The sequence below is a fragment of the Oryzias latipes genome, chromosome 17 (assembly GCF_053564925.1).
Source record: "Oryzias latipes strain Hd-rR chromosome 17, Olatipes_Hd-rR_3.1".
Classification (NCBI taxonomy): domain Eukaryota; kingdom Metazoa; phylum Chordata; class Actinopteri; order Beloniformes; family Adrianichthyidae; genus Oryzias; species Oryzias latipes.
The window spans coordinates 26,849,293-26,868,160 of NC_136253.1; the positions used below are offsets into that span (position 1 = coordinate 26,849,293).

At 37.5% G+C, this 18,868-nt stretch overlaps 1 protein-coding gene and 1 long non-coding RNA gene across 3 annotated transcripts in view; one reads left to right on the forward strand and one right to left on the reverse strand.

Moving 5' to 3' along the window:
* lingo3b (leucine rich repeat and Ig domain containing 3b) overlaps positions 1–1,935 on the reverse strand; it is a 48,836-nt gene extending 46,901 nt beyond the window's left edge. Inside the window, exon 1 of the mRNA XM_011486706.3 lies at positions 1,407–1,935. The gene's annotated coding sequence lies outside the window, so the exon portion shown is untranslated. The remainder of the gene's footprint in view (positions 1–1,406) is intronic.
* A 12,583-nt stretch (positions 1,936–14,518) lies between these two features.
* LOC144986921 (uncharacterized) lies at positions 14,519–18,469 on the forward strand. 2 transcript variants are annotated; one of them, XR_013650802.1, is made up of 5 exons: positions 14,519–14,710; positions 15,225–15,282; positions 15,423–15,484; positions 16,296–16,391; positions 16,880–18,469. It is a non-coding gene; the product is annotated as an uncharacterized LOC144986921 (long non-coding RNA). The 2 variants fall into 2 exon arrangements; XR_013650801.1 differs by lacking the exon at positions 14,519–14,710 and having other exon boundaries at positions 14,919–15,282; positions 16,880–17,246.
* The last annotated feature ends 399 nt before the right edge of the window (positions 18,470–18,868 follow it).

Here is an 18,868-nt window from a genome sequence, read left to right on the forward strand (position 1 = left end):
AGCTGCAAAAAGCCATGAAGAGAGGAAGGAGTGCAGCTGAAACACCAACAAGTGGTTATTTTTGTTCTAGCTTTGTTCTAGCTAGGACAAGAATTAGAAGAGATTAAGTCACGATCCAAATAAGATAATCCTAACAGCTGTCCTTACCGCATTAATGTACATATTCAAAAAAATCTACTACTAGTTTATACTTTTTATTTAAAATGTACCGTATTTTATATTACAATAAGTTATTATTATATTGCACTGTATCTTGTTTTTATATTCCACTTTATTTTATTTATCCTAAATATCAATTAGTAATTTAATATCCACTCTTTACCTCTTTCAAAGCTCATCTTTCCAACGTTTACATGCCAGACAGTCGGATAAACCATTTTACAGCAAATATGCATGTGACAAATACAATTTTAAATCTGACTGTGATGATATAATGCTCAGGCACACAGCTCTCACCAACCACTCATTCTTTTCTTCTCGACCTTCAGGAGCAACACAAAGTGCTTCTATGTTCCGGCAGCAGGAATGGTGCCCAGGTTAAAAGCAACCATAAAAAAAGACACACAAAATCTCCCTTCATCCCTCAATTCCATTGCTAGAAAGAAAGCCAGAAAACCAGCCATTAATGCCATCTGAATGGGAACATTCAGGTGTGGGTAATTGCTGGTCGCAAGACAATGCTACAGGAGATTGGATCAGCGGGAAAAAAGAAGAGAAGTGACAATCTATAATCAGAAATTGAGAAGGAAAGAAGACTGGGGAAGACAAAAAAGGGATAGGGTTCAGTAAGGACAGGTTGGTAAACATGTCTTGCAGAACAGCTGTCACAGGCCTGATGCCACTATGTGAGACAGGATTTCATTTCATTAAGAGTCACTGTCTCCTAAAGAGTAGCATAGAAAAAGGTCACATCATCTCCGATTTAACCAGGATGCAAAAATGTATTCAGTGAAGTTTTACATTTTGCATGAAAATGATGCTTCAAGCTGACAAGTGGTGTGTAAAGTTAATGAAATGAGCCAGAAAACGGGCTCTGTGTTGCCACATGAAACATGAAAATGTTCCACTAGTGGAAATTATTTACATGCATCACTCAGACAGCCTGCCACCCTATTAGAAAAGAATGCCTGTAGATACTGAACAGTAATTTCGGAACAAGATGTACGCAGCAAAAAGGCATACCAAAACAAACACAAATATCCTTTCTTCCTCAGCTATTTTCCCTTAGTACTAAGTATTTTGAGAGCGACTAGAAAGTCTTGTCAGTGTGGGTTGTCTTCAGCCCAAAAGATCAACAAACACGCACTTGTGTTTTCAAGAGTGTCTGCACTCTATTTTTAACAACACACTGAGGCTAAAATGTGCATGTCTCTGCGCCCAAGTGTGTGTATTATGAATGAACATACCCAGGACTGAAATGTGCTCCCCGATGCCTTCCCATCTTTCCAGCTGCGTCCCTGTTTGAATTTGCTTTCCTCCCCTCTTGGTCCTCGAGTGGGGGTCACCACCCAACACGTGCGAGCCCTCTGATCTTCTGCGCCCCCTCACTCTGCTTTACTTTCAGACCTTGGAATCGGCGGCAGTGTCAGACCCGGTCGTCGTTTGCTTTCTTCCCGTTTTTTCTCTGCTGCTCTCCCTCCTACCAGGAGGCTTTTCTCCAGCACATCAACCTTGTTGCTCGTCTCCTCCACACACAAAAAATAAAATAAAATGAGTAATGAAATTTCCCACAACGCAGACTTTTATCTTCGTTCAGTCGGTCAGTGCTTCTCAGCAGCTCGGGATGCCCTCCATCTCCCACTGAATTGGGATAATTGGGGAGGAAAGGAGGAATGGGGAAGGAGGAGGCTGTTGCTGTAGCTGTTGCTTCTTGAGTGTGAGCGCCGCTCTGGCTTCACATGCTTCTCATCTCTTTCTCTCTCCCTGTTCGCAAATTCTTCATCTCTCTCTCCACCCCCTCCCTTGCTTTCCTCAGTCACTGTCTATCCGTTCCCCTCTCTCGCTGTTTGCTCCACCATGCAGGCTGCTGCAGAGCGTATGCTGGTGAGAGTCTAAAACAGCCAGGCAGGAGCAAAGAACAACAAAGTGAGACGTCAATCAATCAGCAAACGTGAAACAAATTGTATAAATGGAGAAAAAGGATAATCACCTTCCTATCCCCCCTTCTCTAACATCCCTCTCTCTTCTTCCCTCCTTTCCTTTTGCGTACGGTCCAACACAAAAGATTTTCAAATATGATTAAAATAAATAAAGTTTGGCCTCGATTACAAAAAGGGTTTATTCAGACATACCTCTGGTTTGTCAGAAGATTCATAACCCCTGTTGTTAAAGTAAAATATTTCCAACACAAGAGGCCTTCAGCTATCATCTGTTTGCCCAGCTGTTGGACAGGACAAGTAAAAAAAAATGGAGAAAAAGGCAGTTTAGAATAGCAATAATGGAAAAAAACAATGTAACTGCTGTGAGACATAAAACACATTTCAAAAGATGTAATCTATCTTTGTATAACATCAGTAAATGTTTTCAAAGTATTACAATTATTATTATCAGAATAAGTAACAAGAATTTTTATGGTGTTTATGTGCAGTTCTCTGGTACCAGGTCAGATAAATCCAAGAATGGAGAGAAAAGTTGTTGATCATTTAAAGACCAACATCTTTAAAGTCCCACTCTGATCCTCTTTTGATGTATTTTAAAAGCCTTCCCATAGGCCTTTTTTTTAGCCTAAATCAAAAAACCTGTGTCGTTGTCTGGAACATAGTTTCTCCAGAGTAGCAGGAGTTCATCAGAAAACTCACCTCTGAGGAGTGGGAGGGACTGTTGTCACGAAATAAGCCCGTCCCCACTTCCCACAGCCTTTCACAACCCCAACCTTACATTAGTGGTGCAACAAAAATGGATCTATTTGTCTGCAAGTGGATACATCAGAATGGGGCCTGGAGTTGTAGGTTCCAGGTCACACCAACAAGCTTTTTGCAACTGCATATATATTTTTTGTCTGCTCCTCATTTACAATGGTTTCAATAAAGAAATGCTCAAAAATGCAATTTTAATCTTACTTTTCTTATAATATGCAGGATTTACTTTTAACTTGTCAGAAGGTTATATGTCTAATAAAGAAATCAATCTGCTAGAAGAGTAAAAAACTATAATACTTGTTTTTAAATTTACTGCATTTAAAAACTTTCTCATTTATTACTTAAATCCATACTTTATAGAGTTACCTAATACTTTTTTGACAATCTTTGACAGTGGTGTATAAAAAAAACATTAACCAGACATTGGAGCTTCCACTCTGGTGTTGCAGCTCCTTGAAATCCTAACTTTTAGTTCAACTCATATGCTTCATGATCCTGCAAATAATTGGAATTAGGATCCAACATGAAGGCAAGTGGTATAAATTAAGAGACACGTACGATTGGTTTGATATTCTCAAAGATGTTTATTCTGTTTGATCCCGTTTTCTCTCCTGTGTCACCAAAAACAGGGAAAAGGAAAGAGAAAGAAGAAGAAACAGAAATGCTTTATTGTTCTATTCTGTATGTCCCTGGCCTTGTCAGAGTGGATCAGATCACAGGGTGGTGAGGATGAAGTGCACACATGCATGCACACATAGAAACACAGTGAGAGAAACGCTCCTCCTGCCAGACTGACTGCCCCTGAGGTCAGTAACAGCTCATTGCAGGAGAAAAGGAGAAGTCTGTCCTGAAGACCTGTGGCAAGAGGTGAAGCCCATTACACTACATGCTGGAGCCTGAGTCCTACAAGCACAACAACCCATAACCCCAGACTTTTAAAAGAGATCTATCATGGTTTTTCTTAATCTACTTTTGGCCAAATATGTTGTAATGTTTTATATTCACAAATAATGTTAAAGTTTTGTGTATGTCTGTGTTTTTGCAACAGTTTGTGTATGAAGTATTGAGTAGTGTGTTTTGTTTTGCTTGCATAAAGTTAAAAAAAAGTAGATGGATGAGCACACCAAAAATAAATCAATGGTAAAACAATTGTCATCGTAAAGACTGTAAGTCTTACAAATCTTTAAAGAATCAAACTAACCTGGTAAACAAGCACCAGAAAAGAGGAAGAATAATGCAAAAAAAAAAAAAAAAAACACAGCATAGATTTTTTTTTTAAGTTAAAAAAAAAAAAGTATATTAGTGGGTAAGGAAGTTTTGAACAGGATTCAAATAAGACGTGCAAAGAAAACATAACTTTCTGCCATATTAATCTCTGCTCCTCTGTGATAGTTTGCGTCATTGACACCTAGCATTTGGCCAGGATGGGTAACAGGTGGCTTTTTTCTGTCACTTTCTGATTTGTGATCCGTTTCTCCGGAAATTTCATGGATTTAAGTTAATTTAATTGGAAATTAATGAGGGTTTTTTGAAATATTTCTCTGTAAACTACATCCGTCAGACGAAAAGGTCAATTTACTTTTTGAGCTATCCCTTCCTGACAAACTGTATTTGTTCTGGGAATGACATTTGCCAACCATCATCCAACTTTTCTGGAACATTTCTGCTTTAATGCCATGACAGGTTTTTTTTCCCCCTGATCCACTTAAAATTCTGCTCGTGTATACATAAAGGTGTGCAGTGATTGCTCGCAAGAGGTACCAACTAATATGATTATTTTAGAACTGTGGGTCACTGAAAGTCTCCTTTCTCAAACTGCTGACTTTTGAGGGGGACTTTTGGATACAGTGACATTTAGGACATAATAGGATGGCATTTGAGCTCTGAGTGTGAGTCCATGTGGGACGTGGTAGACGTCAATGCATCACATGATGTGGATGGCATATAATACAGTCTGGGAGCTTCTGGATCAAAGCTGATCCAGAACTAACTTTCTGTAAATGCACTTAAGGCAGTTGCACACAATGACTGCTTCACTCTTTTTGCAAAATAATACACAGTGATTTATGAAACTAACCGTTTCGACACCTTAGACACAGATAAGGATTGTGAGGTCACTTCCTCGTCATTATAAAAGCCCCGGATTGCCAATGACCACACAAATTAACAAGGGTAACGAGGGGGGTAACACCCTCTGTGCTGCTATCACACAAAATGGGGTCCTGATCACCCTGAATTGGAAGTCTTAGACCTTTCATCATACTCCCCTGTCCTGAATCCAATCGAAGAGTTTTTTCAGCATGGCGGCATAAGAAATACGACCTGGGGCCCTATGACCGTTTGCCCCTCATTCAGGCCATGGAGCAGGCATGTGATCAGATAGAAGCAGCTTCTGTGCAGGGGTGGATTTGTCACTCAAGACGATTCTTCCAATGGTGCCTTGACAACGTAGACAGTTTGTGATGTGGATGAAATCTAATGGCCTGATCCAGCCAGATGGAAAGATGAGGAATAGTTACAGTATATGTGTTGCTCTTTTTTTCAGGGTCAAACTGTATGTACTTCATTCAGTAATTTTTATTTGTCTAGAGATTTTATTTGTGTCATTGATTTCACTGTTGATTGATTTCTGTAACTGAACATAGTAAGGAATACTGTATTTCTTGAATTGAAATAAAAACTTGAAATATTCAGTTTAGTTAAGTACATTCTCCATTTATCTCCGACTAATCATGAAGAATGTTGTGGATTTGTCACTATTTTGTTTTCTCATCTAAATGATCCCTTACATGACAATGTCTCTTTTTCTATCATTCCGTTCAATCCAGAACTAAAAATGACTGTTAGCCTCAAATGTTAAAGGGAGTTATGTTTATGAACGATTGAGTGTCTAAGGATTACAGTGCACAGCCCCCAAAGAGGAGCTCAACTACAGTTTTCTCAGCTGCAGGACAAGACTGGACAAAAAAAAAAAAGGTCAGTTTTGTTTTATCTCTGTGATTCCTAGTTGCACTCATTTGTTCTTCTCACCTTTTTCTTAAGCCCCTCAATGGACTATGTGAACGAGTTCCACAGTAAAAAGTAATTTTAACATGCCTACATTATGATTGGCTTCCCCTGCAGGCATTATAGTCTATATCGGAAGCTGTGCCACAAAATTAATCCTAGCTTTGCCAATGGCATGCTGCTTGATGTCATCCATGGATTTTAAACTACTTTTGACTCACTTAGAGGACTAGCTGTCTTTTTTTTACAGTCAAGTTATTATGTCGCAACAAATATTTAAACACAAACGTATTGTTATGCATGACATTTTTTATGTGTGTATAACAAAATTAATACTGGTACTTACGAATGTGTGTCAACTGGAAGACGAGGCATTGTTCATTCCTGAGATCAAACGTGTTGAATACTTTGAAGAGAATCTTCATCCTATGAGAAAATAACTCATCAGTTTTAAGAAATAGTTGCATGGATGACAGAAAAAGTCTAATCATGTGGACTTTAAAAATTATCATAGCATTTTTATCTCACTGTAATCTTTAAATGTGTTTAGACAACAGTGACAGTAAACAATTGTTTAGGACAGTTTTTTTGAAATATAGTTTAGAAGCATGTTAACGAAGTTTATAAATAAATGAATGAATGCTCAGACATAATTTATCTGTTTAAGCACCATTCAGGGACTACAGGAAATAAATATTGACATTAATCAACACATCAACCCTAACCTTAAAAAATTAGATAAAAAGTCAAAAACCTTCTTTTAAAAAGTTATGACTGAAGATGCTTTCGCTGGTGGGTCACTTGCACAACCTTGGTGACCTACAAGGTTGTGGCGTACAACCCAAGAAACAGGAAACCAGACGGAAAATATGAACTCAAAACTTTATTTAACACACTCACAATTGACAAAACCAGGAGACAGAAAGCTGCACAAAGAGTGACAGCAAATAACCTGACACTACCAAACTAAAAACAGTAAACTTAAAAAAGACTGAGGACTAATTACTGACAATAAAAAACAGCTGTGGATGATAATCAGACTATGACTGAAGGAAAAACACAAACCCTGTGAATGGAGCAAGACTTTAACCATGGACTAAACATAAATTAAAGAAAACACATTTTAACCATGTGTAAAAATAAAGGTAGACACAACCAACAGATGTTTTGAGACCCTTTTAGAGACACGTCAAAGCAACTCAAACACCGAAAGACAAAGAAAAAAAAAGTGTGAAATGCATAGTGACCGAGAGGCAGCAGGAACTTCGTGTTTCTCCACATATTCAAAGAAGATATAGAACAGTAAAAGAAAACAAATCTAAAAAGAAAAAACGTTTGGATCAAAGGTTTGAAAATCATGCTTGTTGATTGAAATATGTTTCATATTTTTGTCTATGTTGAAGACATATCTGAAACTGTGGCCCAGCAGAACACCTACCTCTCATTATTATATGGTGGGTAACTTTGATTTTAGTGTGACTCAAAACAAAAACAAAAAACACCAAAAGGGGAGAGATAAAACAAGAAAAGAAGTTATGACCCCTCCAGTTCTCCTGTCTCCTTCTGCTCATCCTTCTGCTTCTCTTCACTCCCTGCCCCTGTTTTGCTGGCAGAGAAAAGATTGCTGATGACAGATCCATTAGACACAATGCGAGGGAAGAGAGAAACAGCAGTTAGCTGTGATGGCAAGTCCAGTATGATGGCAACGTGCCCTGCATGTGTGTGCGTGAGCATGTGGATGCTACAAAGGGTCTTATCAGTGGAAACAGACCTGGACGTGATCAGGGTGGCAAACAAGAGGGAAGATGGAAGGAATGTTGGGGTGGGGGGTGTAGAAAAAGGAATACATTTAACTGAGGGATAAAGAAAGAAATAGAAGACTGTAAACAGGCAGAGATGGGGAGATAAACAATAGACAAAATTTATCAAGAGGGATAAAACCTTCAGATTCTGAGGAATAAAAGGTATAGGTGCGGAGTCTGGGGGAAGACAGAGATGTGACCTGAAAGGAAAGGTGGGAGCAGAATAAAAGAGGTTGGTGGAGGGAGAAAACTTGGGGGGGAAAAAAAGACAAAACTGGTGTGGAGAAAAGCTTCAGAAATGAGGTTTGTAATGGACTGATCATCAGTGCAGCTACCTCAGGGGAAACCAGGAGCCTCCATCTCACCTGTCTGGAGTTTGGCCTTGGCTTTTTGACTGCGGCTCCCATCACTGAAGAGCCAGTCAGTTGGTCAAATCTCAGGGCAACCGTTATTGTCGCCTTGAGCAAGATTGAACATCATAATCCCTAACAAAGTAAGCCACTTTTATTTAGCTAATTTAAAGAAATTCTCAAGAAAATATGATGTATTCAAACAGTTTTAGTATTGGCAAAATTGCCTGTTTTTGCCTGTCTGTCTTGTTTTATGAGTTTACCTGACAGGTATTAACAGTTTTTATGCAGGATCATTTACTTCATTGCATTTGAAACCAAAACAGCATTTTGTAAAACTTACGTCTGCATCATTTGAAAGGCTGTAAAAAATCCTATTCCACCAAAACAAGTAAACAAATCACTACTTTAAGGCTCCAGATCCAAATCAGCATGTGATGAACAAAAGGTTGATGTTGCAGTAAGTGCATGGGGGGCTCACTCCCAACACACTCAGAAGTGAGCTAGCTTTGATGTGCTTTTAGTATCAAAGTGGAAAGGAAAATGTCAAAATGTATTGTAGAAAAATTTTACCTTAAGAATAATATTTTGATGGTTTTTTAATGTTTTTTTTCCCATTTGTTTGAAAATGATTGGGCACAACCATAAAATAATGTCTGTGTGAAAAGACCTTTTGTACATACAAAGCTTAATTGTTTTCATCATTGTTTCAAAAGCAACAAATTCCAAGGTCAACCCCTGAATTTATGCCAGTCTTCTCCTGTTTCTCAGGTGAATGTGCCTGGTTGCCATGGTGACAGCCTCAGGTCCTGAAGACAAAATTGGTCTTTTTCTTATCATCACAAGGAATGAAAAGAAAACATTGGTATTTTTATGTCTAAATCAGTTATTATAATTATGTATTGCTTGCTTTTAATAACAGCAAAGTCATTTGGGATCTCAAATCATCAGAAAGAATTTATATTCAAAACATTTATCCCTTGTGCTATCTTAGATGACCCCACCTTTACATTGACGTGTTCTCCCTACCATGACAAAGGTGGATAAAGGTGGAAAGATTTTATGTAACCCATGGACACCAGTGAGGTTCACAAATCATTTAAGAAAAAAGGTTCAGCGCACTATTTAGTGGGTCTAGATGACCCAACTCCCAATGTTAAAGTGCCTAGGATAGCACAAGGGTTATAGACCCACTCCCATCATCTCTTGATCCATTCTAAAAGTGTTCTCATTGGTCTTTTAATTATGATTATGCCATTTAAAAACAAACAAACTGGGATTTGTTTCTTAAAACACAGTTTCTGCCAAGCGGCAGTTTATTGGAAATTCCCCTCTGAGTTGTGGGCGGGACATGGAGTAAGCCTGCCCCCATTCCAATCATCCCTTTGTTTACACTCTGGTTACAGCCTCTCACAACCACAACCTAACATTACCGGTGCAACAAAAGAACCTGAGCAGTATTGGAGCAATTTAGATGTACAGTTTGAGTCAAATGCCAACTTGAATGGGGATATTGAAGTTGTAAAAGGATCTAGTAATCTACCAATAAAAAGACTGGAGGGAAGCAGAGTAGGGAGGCCCAATGACTGTAACGCTAATGTTACAGCTACATGGCTTTTTCCAACAGCGTTTTTTATTGTCTGCTCCTGATTTACAATGATTAAAATAAATACATTCTCAGAAATGAAATAGTAATCTTAATTTTATTTACATTTGTCCTCCATCATGAAAAAAATATGCCTCAAGAACATGTTAAAAACACCAAAAACACCATTTTCATTGAACAAGTAATTTAAAATGTGAGTTTTGCGTTTCTGAAAAATCAGGTTAAACCATTTTTTAATCAATGCACACCTCAACACCTTTGGCAGAAACAGTGTTATGGCCTGAATACTCACCTTTGTGTTGTGTGTCTTAGCTGCATGTCAAACAGAGGCCTTTAGCTCTAAAATTAGAGACGTAAATCTACAGCTAGACATCATGTGTGCTTCTGAGTGGCATAGAGAAAAGAGAAGTTTCCCCAATTTGCTAGAAAATCCTTCTGGAGCTGTGCCCCGAAGGCTCTCCAAATACACACATGGCTTTGCTCAGAAGAAGCAGCAGGCATTCAGAGACAGAGTGTGCGACTTCAAACAGAAAGTCACACAAAAGCTCCAACATAAAAAGAGGGGTGAGAAGAGGGGAAATGAAAAAGTCAGAAAACCTTCAGAGGTGAGTGGGACACAGCTTAAGGGATGAAGATACTGCCAAACGTGTGTTCAAGAAGAATAACAGACAAGTAGAGGGAGAGATTAATAATAATATCTGGAAGGGTGCAGATACAGAATGTGCCTGCCAGAGAGTGCCGGAGACAGAAAAATTATGGGGAGGAAATAAAGTGAGAAACTGTGTGTAAGTGTATTTGTGAAAATGAAAACAACACTGCAAGGAGCAAAAGATCCAACATGTGAGAGAATTAAGAGATATGGAGATATGACAAGAGAGGCCATGTGAATATCAATACAGTTCTGACTGGAGAGAGACGAAGTGGATAGAAGAGAACTGGGGCAGAGAAGGGGAACAATAAAGCTGCAAGAAGGGCAAACGAGGGAAAAAAAGAAGTGATGAAGAGAGAGTGATGAGGATGGGATGGATACAGTGAGAGATGATGTGAGAGGAGCTGTTGTTTGTCCTCAGGCTTCTCTCTTCAAGAAAGGACAAGAATGTGGGGGTGGTTAGCAGCATTTACTGACACAAACTGTGAATGTGTGTGTGTGTGTGTGCTCCTTTCTCACAGCAACCAGTCACCAATAACATTATATAAGAATGATCAAAACAGATGAAACCATGGCAACTGTAATCCACTCATAAGTTTTTGCCTTCTTCTCACATATTTGAAGCCTGCATTAAATGAAAGGTGGCAATGAAATGACTGACATCTTTTTCAAATCAGAATATCTGCCTTCCATAATCCAAAGATAATGTAATTTTTACTATGACGGAGGAGGGAACTTGTGGATTTTTTTCATGGCACCTCATAACATAGGCTCTTATGCTACGTTCACGCGGGCCATGTGACAAGCAACAAGGCGCTAAAAGAAAGTTTTTCAACACGCCTTTAGCCCTCGGGTAGTGTCCGAATTCCTTCGCTACGACTACATAGTGGGCTATATAGTGAGTTTGCCATTTTTTAGAGCTGTTTGAATCTACAATTCCAAAATTCCGATCCCTTGAATTTACCCAGAAGTCTTTGAAAAACCATTGATGCTCACTAGAATGGCAAATACAGACCACACGTTGTGTTTGAACACTTTTTGTGAAAAAACGTATTTTTATAATTATTTTTTATAAATCATCAACGTTTTCATTATCAGAGCACAATGGATTCATAAATAGTTGTCGTAAAATGTTTATATTTATTAGGTTTTTACTTTGCAAGACAGGTGATGTCACATTTGGCGTAAAAAATCAAACTAGTAAGCATGCCGTCGAATTGTTTTCAAAATTCAGGACACTAGATATTCCCGCACCAGTAGGGAGAGTAGGGAGATAATTTGGACTTAACCATAGTTTTCACAATGGACAAGCAGGGAAGGGCTTCTTCTTTTTTTTCTACTGTTTTCTAGCGAATGTCCGCCTCCTGCAGTTGAAAGAGGTTTGGGGTGAAATGTTGAAGCAGTGCAAATCTTGTGAATCTTGCTCCTGGCTTTTTCTTTCCCATCTCTTTTCCGATAAATGAAAGAATTAAGAAAGACAAACCCCAATTATTAGTTTCTCCTCCATGATCACTTTTTAAATGGTTGAATTTAAAAGGAAGCTCCACATACGTCACAACCAAATCCAAGTTCCTGATTGGACGCAGTGAGTTTTTCCTCACCGGTCTAAGGGCAGGAATGCCCAGTTTAATTTAGTCTGTTTAGTTAGATCAGTTTAAAATTTTCCTATTGAATTCTATTTATTCATGATCCTCATGATTGTATGTTTACTTTACAATTACCAGGACAAAGCCCATTGAGACGACTGTTGTTGTGATTTTGGGCTATCTAAAATAAAATAAAATTGAACTGAATTGAGTTCAGCTTGTTTAACTTTTAATGCACAATCAATGACATTTATACGTATAAGACAGACTTCAAAACTTGCGTAAACGCAAAGGTTTTGAACAGAGTTTTTGCAAAGTACATATATGCCCAATCAAGCCGGGTGTGAACGTAGCACTAGTCCAAAGTCATGTTCACATTGGGAACTTGACACCTGATCAGGAACGAGCTGAAAAGCCTAATTTTTATGTGAGTTTGGTATATGATGTTCTCACTGGACAAGCAAGGAGGGAATTCTTTTTTTCTTTTTACTGTTTGCATGTCCACCATCTACAGTTGGATGTGGGTTGGTGCGAAATGTCAAAGCGGTGCAAATCTTGTAAATCTTGCTTCTGGCTTTTTCTTTCACAGATCCATTACCATTCATACATTGTGTCATATGATTCTGGCCAGCAATGATTAGTTTCTTCAACATTGACAATTTTTAAAAGGTTGGCACTTCCGTGAATTTAGAGGGACGTCATCCATTCGGCGAACGTGCATTCAATGGTCATGCGCCCAAAAACAGACTTAAAAACCGGCAAAGCTATGCTATAAGTGCAAGAGATAAAAAAAAACGAGTGTGTCACTTTTTCAAATGACTTCGTCCCTTCCAGAAACAAGTTACTCTTCAGCTGTTTGCATCTCCAGCTAATAACTGGATGAGATGGAGAAAAGAGAGAGCTCTGGTTCATAGGTTGCAGCTTATAGGCTCATTGGCACTAAACACAGGGCTAAACCGGGCTTTGATTGTCCTAAAAAGCATTCATCACCCATTAGTCTCCAAGCCATAGTGCATTGAAATGTAAAATTAAAATGGAAAAAAATGAAGAAAACCATTCCACCATAGATCAAAAAAGCTAAACACCAACACTATTGATACAAGCTGTTTTCCTGCTTATGTCATCAGTCTGAGTGCAAACAATAATCAACCTCATTACTTATGTAAAGTGATCAGTGAGGTAGCAGCTCTTGGCTATAGCTAATGATGAAGTAACAGCATTATTATGGGAGTCATGCAGGAAAAACATAATCAGTCATGACTGCAAAATTAATAGACAGAGTTTGTTTTTGTGTGGAAGATGCAGACATGCTGCTGAGGCCGGCTCTGGGTTGACGACATGAAATGGGCGGCACCCACATGGAGAGAAAATCAGTGTCTCAGAGATCAAGTCGTCTTACTTCCTGGTTGGAAAAAAACTCAGGAAAATAAATAATATTTAACTAAAAAATGTGTTCTGTTGTGTACTAAAGGCGAGATATTAACATGGACATGGAAATTATTTAACATTAAAGACTAGCTTGGTATAGGCCCGTTAACATTTTTGCTGCTTGAAAATTACAGTCACAGCATCACAAAACATAAAGAGCAAAAAAAGAGTAAAAGGGTCTAAACAGAACAGGGCTGAATCCAGCGTATAGTGGGAGTTATTATTAGAGCCTAGATAGAAAAGAAAAACAGATCTGATATTACTCAAGAAACAAGGATCATTGCATCCATAAAATCTAAATGAAAACCTTTAACTTTTTGTTTTTTTAAGACAGTTTGAGGTGAAATGTAGATTTGATCCTTACGCTGTCACACCCAATTTTAAAAACTGCTGTTTGAAATCATGGGAAAAGTGACCTTTAGTCTGAAAAGAAGAGCCATCTGTATGAGGGGCCGTATAAGACATTATTTATTCTGAACCATTCACATTCATACATTCTTGCTCTCACAGTCATATATACTCTCTTTCGCATACATATATTCTCTTACGCATCCATATATTCTCTCTCTCACATTCATACATTCTTGCTCTCACAGTCATATATACTCTCTTTCGCATACATATATTCTCACTTGCACATCCATATATTCTCTCTCTCGCATGCATATATATTCTCTTACGCATTCATATATTCTCACTTGCACATCCATATATTCTCTCTCTCGCATGCATACATATTACTTTATACATACATACATTCTCACTCTCATTGTCACTCTTAAAAAAGAATGTATGTATGTGAAAGACAAGTATATATGAACGTGTGAGGAAGAGTTTATATGTGTGTGTGAGAGAGGAGTATGCATGAAACGGAAGTTACTTTGCATGAAAAGGAAGGCACTTTGAATGAAAAGGAAGGCACTTTGAATGAAACGGAAGGCAGATGATTTCTCGTGCTCTGATTGGACGAGAGGCCGCCACCTCCCATTTTGAACACACTCTAATCCCTATCACTTGTACTGACTCATAACTATTAAGGTTACACAACTTAAATGTCATTTTGTAGTTGATTCAACTATAAAGTATTAAGCTCTATCAAGATTTTTTCAAATTTAACTTAACAGTGCTAAATATTTTAAAGCTTATTTGTATCTGGCACTCAAAAATTTTAAGATCCGTGAAGTAGCGTTATGACGTCATCACGTACTGGTGGGAGGGTCTTTCGTTTTCTCTACGTTAGCTCAGGTGGCCATGTTGGATTTGCCGAATGCGAGTATGCGACGTTTGAAATTGAAAGTCGAGCATTTTATTATTCTGCAAAGCGTTGCGATTTCGTCCCGCTTCAAGACGCCCCAACCTCGGGGTTTTTTTTCATCCGCCTCATCGCTGATGGTGCCGTCTTGTCTTCAGCCCTGATTTAATTTGGTAAGTATCGTTCATGGTTTATGAATGAATGCTTTAAAAATGCTCTTATACTACCGTAAATGTGGTTTACTGTTGTTTAAACATATGTGTGTTATGATTGTTTTAGAGATTAATGTGGAAATGTATACATGATTAGTTTGTCATAGCACACGTATGGCGAGCCAAACCCAAAATGCATTTCTGCCCGTAAGTTACGACAGTGATGAGGTTTTTTTTTTCAGAGGTAGAAATGATCTGTTATGCTGCAATCACACTAAACGTGATCCGCGTGTGAAATTCGCGTTGGAGGCCTCTGTCTGTGGCTAAAGTTTGCTGCTGGACATTTGTCCAAAAATGTCACTCAAAGCCTCTAACGGTTGTGTGGGAGGAGCTACCGCCAACAGTTTTAAGCCTGGTTGCTACATGGAAGCATTGGGTTTTGAATGCAGCTTTAAGCTTTTATAAATCACTGATCTCCGTTATAAAAAAGGTTTTTGTAAAAATAAATTAATCAACGTGCTCGTGTTGTGTTCAGGTACCGAACTACAGAGTGTTCAGTGTTTCACCTCCAGGTAGACGCCAAGGCCAGCCAGGTAACTTGTCTGTTATTTGTCTAGAGCTATTTTAAAAAAACAAAAAATGCAATAGGTTGTGTAGTGCAATAAATGTTTTTTGATCAGAATATAATTGAAACATTTTTTAACATTGAAAAATCTCTTTTGGACTTTTTCAGATACTGAACTTCAGAAAGTTCACCAGAAAGTCACCATTTCACCAGAAAAGAGGTGTCAGTGGGTGAGTTTTATACTTATTTAATACATTCATCCTGAACTATTACCATTATTAGATTTATACGGCAGCATGGAAACATTTATGCACATTTTAACTAGTCAAAGGTCTAAATAGAGTTGAAATTATTTACAATTTAACTAAACATATTTAGATTGCAGGCTGAAGGTGGCACAATGGAATGGAGGTGCAAGTTGTGTTCTGTTACTTTGGCACTATGCAGTACTACATATAATACTGCAGTACTACATAGCCAATATTCCAAAGTGTTTCCACTGCCATGTATGTGGAGACACTTTGGAATATTGTCATGTCTTTATGACAGTATATTACAATAATAAAATGATGTTGCATTAGCACCATTCCATCATTTGAAACCATGAAAACTCATCTGTCAAGATCTGAAATGGATTTATGTAGAGTAGATGCAGTCAGAGGAAATTGTGCAGTTTTTACATGTTTGTGTAACTTAAAGCTGCCCTTTTCTGAGACTAAGTCCACCAAAACAGACAGGAACTGGCCAGTTTGGTTAGGATTTATGACCTCCAGGTGAATTTCTAATGTGAATAATTCAAAAACGGATAACAAATCATTTGTAAACAGCTGTAAGAAGCCACGGTGTAACTTGCCTTCAAATGACTTTGGGTCTTTGACCTGAAGTGGATCATGCCATAAACACTGCATTGTCCTCTTACTAGAAATAGACATCTAGAAAAGGTATCATTTTATTATTTCTTAAAGTTCCTTAAGTAAATATTGGAAGTGTTTGCTCTGCATTTGCTTCAATGGTAATGGATATTTCTTTTTATTCTTTTAGGACCAACGTGACGTGAACATGAGACGGGCACTTGTCCTCCTTGCACTTCCTGTTTATCTGCATGAAGATGCCTCCAACTTCTTCAAGACCTGTACAGTAAGTGCACACGACTCCCTGTCAATGGTTTTCACTAATCCTTTAGTTTGATTGAGATTTTATTGAGTGACATAATAAATAGGGCAATTGTTTGTAGTTTGTAAACTGAGTGATATTTTTAAATGGTTTTAAAACTGAGACGGAAGATGAAAGGCGAACATCAGGGACTCCTGATTGGAAGGAGTGGAGTTTCGTTTACCTTTTCTGCTCCTGATCCATCATTATTTGAATAAAGAAAAATGAAGCTTTAGTCTTAAATTATTTTATAAATGTCCTCCTTCAGAAAAATGCTAAAGAACTTTTTAAAAACACAATTTTAATTGGAGTTGGTCCTTAAAACATCATAGCCAGTTGATTAAAAGCTAACAGAATGTTAGCATGAAAAGATTCCTATTGACAGATGGCAGGAATGTCAGTTTTGGACATTAGTGTGATGAATATCTTTGAGGGTCTGAACTCATCTGTGTTTTTTGTTTTGTATTTTCCAGAATACCAGACCTCACAGACACTGCTGTGGGTATCTTCTCAGTTGTCGTGGTGACGCTCCGGATGCTGCCGTCAGTGGTCCCACACATCTGGCTGACTAATCTCTTCTAACTCTTCGGGGACATCTATGCTCTGGACCTACAGCACCCCAAAAAACTTGAACTTGCCTTCATATTTATTCAGAATGCTGTCTTGAGCCTTGAGGACAGCAAACCACTGAAAGGACATTTATTGACGCTGAAGAATGTTTCGTTGAGTGAGTCTTCCAGAATGGACTATTTGTTGGTTTAAGTGTTATGTAACTAATGTGTTTTGTTGTGATCATTTGCTTTTTCTGCCGTAAAATACAAAACCAACTCTTTTTGTCAATATGTTGTGTGGCACTCTTATAATGCAGTTTTATTGCACTTATTGTTTCTTCATCTTCTTGATATTTGTGCTTTTTTTTAAAGAGCAATTAAAAAAAGTGTATTAAGCAATCACTATTGTGTGGCCTTCACGTTTGTTGGTTTTTATCAATGTTAGCCTTTAAAATGTAGTGGGGCAGTATCAATATCTCTGTTTAGAATACATTTTAAGCTGAAGAATTTTAAATATTTTCAATGCTACACATTTAATGAGTTAAAGAATTTATAAAGCATTTGAGTGAATTTTACATATTTTATGAGTTGAGTAATATAAAAATATAGTTAGTTAAAGCGTTTTTTAGTTGGAAAATATTAAAAACTTTAAGTAAATAATCTCTCTTTTATAAATTGAGGAATCTTAATATTTTTTATATGAAATAATACAAATGTAAGCCAACTGACAATATGAATTTTAATAAATGTTAACTTAAAAGTTTTAATAATATAACTTAACTGTTGCGTAATCTGTTACAAAATAATTTTTAAGTTCAGTCAACTCGCTAGGGATTACAGTGCAGACGCTAACATGAACAAGCAAGAAATCCCAAATTAACAGACTTGTGTTGTGGAAAGGTATGTTTTTCAGCTAGCAGGAATAATCAAAGTATCCGTTCTCTGTTTCAAAATGAGATTGCCACAAAACCGTATGTTATCTCATACTGGAACAGCTTTGGATGTAGAATTCAGTGGGAAAAGGTTTGGACCCTGCCACAAAAGTATTTCATCACCAATAAAATCAGAGAAATTTCTTTCAAAATTCTTCACAAATTTTATCCAGTGAAACATTTCTTTACTAAGTTTAAAAAAGATCTGGACATAAACTGTTCATTCTGTCATTCCTCACCAGAAACTGTGCCTCATCTTTTTTGGTTTTGCTATTTCACTCAACTATTTTGGAAAGATGTGATACATTTTATAAGAACTCATCTATGTGAAGATTATAGATTATTTTACGAGCATATTATTTTTGGATATTTTACACAAGAAAGACTTAATGCAGAAAAAATATATGTAGTTAATTTACTTATAATTATGGCTAAATACTTTATACACAAGTGTAAATATGCCAACAAAAAAACCGTGTTTTATGTTTTTCAGAAAGAAATGGTTTTGTATGTGAACAGTATTAAATCTTCCACTAACAAAAAAGCTGTCAGAACAGTTGAAACATGGTCTCTCCTGAAACTTTAACAGATTCCTTTGCCTTATTATTTTTGTTTTCTTTTTGCATAACCTGTTTTACATGGTTATCATTATGTTTTTTTGTTCATTCTCATGGCGAACGTGAAGATTGTATTTTGCACACAGTGGAGTTTTGTGTTTGGTATTTTGTATGTGCAAGATATTGTTAATAAAGTTTATTTTTAAAAAAAAACGAACCGGCAAGAAGTAGCCACGGGGGTCCTGCAGCCATCGGAACCTTAACAAATATTTCATCTCCACCTCACCGTTGCCTTTTTTAAGAAATGACAGCTGGTTTTCCCACATTTATATGTAGTTATGGATCGAAAACAAGAGGAATTTGTTTTAATGTAAATGCGTGTTCCAGCGTCTACAGGAAGTGTCGCCCATAATTCACGCAAA